Consider the following 2,368-nt stretch of genomic DNA (forward strand, 5'->3'; position numbering starts at 1 on the left):
GCGGGGCCCCGCGGGGCCCGACGGGGGCACGGCGGCGCCTGGGGACCTCGCGAGCAGCTCCCGGGACCCCTCTGTTCAAAATGAGCTCTTCCAGCTCCACATGACTCTCTCCCCTCCAGGCTAAAGAAAGCGTTTAGCAACAAAAGGTGCTCTGATGTCCGGCTCTTTGCATGGAAATGAGCCACGGATAGGAGAACAAATCGCCTGTTGAAAGAGCAGCCGCGCCGCGGCCTCGGCCCGCACAAGTTTCCAATCACGCCTTTCACTGCCACGGTTTCGGTCCCAGAAGCTCCAGAAAGTTAATTTTGCAGCTTTACAAGTAGTCAGTGTGGACACAATGCACACCTCGCCCCTGGGAAGTCGAGCGACCCAAGGAGCTACAACCCTGCCTTTGTCAGGCAAGACCTCGCTGAAAAACAAGTGTGACCGCTTGGGCACGAGCCATTGTTTGGGCCCACTTTGGAGGGGGGCATTCTGTCTCCTGAGCGTCCCCAGTGCTGGGGCTTCGAGCTCATTAGGGGCCAGGCGCCCCGCCTCTCAGGGGTTCCTTTACCTAAAGGAACTACGTGCTAGGGGCTGCGTGCTAAGGGCGGTAGCGCTCTGCCCGAATACTCTTGGGCCCTCTGTGTTTTTGCAAGTGGAAGACCCTTGAAGGATTTATTTTATGAGGGAAATAGCCCTGTAGAGTTTAATTTTCCTTTTGTGATGCTTTCTTTTAAGCCCAGCGAGAGAGTTTCCCCTGGAAGATGACAATACTTGTCACATTTGATTTGGTGACTGATCACTTTGTAAAAGTTAAGGACCCATAAGGAATCTGACCCTTATTAAAGAGTTGGGGAGGACAAATCAGATGAGGTGCCCTAGGGAGAGAGCCCTTACTTGCTGCAGAAGATTCTCTCTCTCTCTCTCTCTCTCTCTCTCTCTCTCTCTCTCTCTCTCTCTCTCTCTTTCTCGTGTGTGTAGGTGTTGTCTTTTTCTTTTTGTTGGTTTTTTCAGACAGGGTCTGTCTGTGTATCCAGGCTGGCCTCGAACTCACCGCGATCCTCCACTCAGCCTCTGGATTACAGGCATGCACGGACGTGTCTAGCTCTTTAAAACCAACCAAACCAACCTAACAAACAAAAAGGCATTTATATAAAGACAGGAAAATAAGTAGATGGCGACAAAAATCAAATAGCCTTTACGGTTGATGTATGGAGATATTGGCGAATTGCAACTGAACAGCCCTGTGGTTCTTCTTCAAATTCAAGATTATGTTGAGCCCAGTGCAGCTTCCACCCAGGGCCAGCTGGTTCTCTGCATAAATACTTTAGAGCATTGTGCGAGCAGGGCAGCGGGGCTGGGGCTGGGAGAAGGGCTGACTCTTCAGCACCAATCAGGAGTGTTTTCCTCTTGACTCAGACGACCTGGGGCAAAGCATTTGACCTTTCTTTGCTGCGGTTTCCCCGTTTGAGATGAGGCAAGGCCAAGCTAATTGATACCCATCCCCTCCGAGCTGGAAGGAGGAGGAGTTTTGAAGTCTTTTAGAGACAGGTTCAGTTCACAGACAACGCACACAGGGACTTTACGCAGCATTTTGGTATTTGTAGATATCAAAACCATAAACATTGCAATAGCCTACATGTGTACGCTCCTTTTATACCCCAGATACTCCACAAACTTACGCTTCTGTTCTTATGCTCCCTAATAGCTGGGGAAATGACACAAAAAGCATTTCAGGGAAAGTTTTGATGTCTATTTGTAGTACTGCCTAAAGTCACTTTTCTACTTCTCAAACGTGAATAGTTTGGTTGATCATTTACAAAAATGAAGCTGAACTTAACAGCTTCCGTACTTATCAGCTGCCCTATATGAACTGAAAATGAGACTGATTACTGCCCCCAAGATTGAGTGTTTTCTCCTTTCTTCTAAAAGTCCTTTAGAGAATTTCTAACAGTTTCCTTTTCCTCAGAAAAGAATCACTGCTGCCCTCGTCTTCATCACCACCATCACTACCACTATCTGCTGGGAGTCTCTGGGAGTATCAGTGACCTCAGGGTAGTATCAGTTACAGGGAATCCTGTCCCAGGGAGGTGGAGAAGATCCTTGGGGAGGATACAGGTCAAATTCCTCCTTCACGGATGAGAAAATAAGCATCTGAGACTGTGAATAATTGGTCTATGTGAACACAGCTATGCGGGCAAAATCAAAGAACAACCTGATTATCTTAAAGGTTCTTTGATCGATATTTACTACATTTGATTCCCACGAACCTCTGCAAGCCTGCAAGTACAGATTTTCCACTGATGATGGGCCTATAAACATCCTCTCTCCCTTTTCCCCTGTCCATCAGGGCTTCCCTTTGCCTTGGTGAAATAGTGACATCGAT

This window comes from Chinchilla lanigera, unplaced genomic scaffold (genome assembly GCF_000276665.1).
Source record: "Chinchilla lanigera isolate Chin_1 unplaced genomic scaffold, ChiLan1.0 scaffold00038, whole genome shotgun sequence".
In the NCBI taxonomy this organism is placed as follows: Eukaryota; Metazoa; Chordata; class Mammalia; order Rodentia; family Chinchillidae; genus Chinchilla; species Chinchilla lanigera.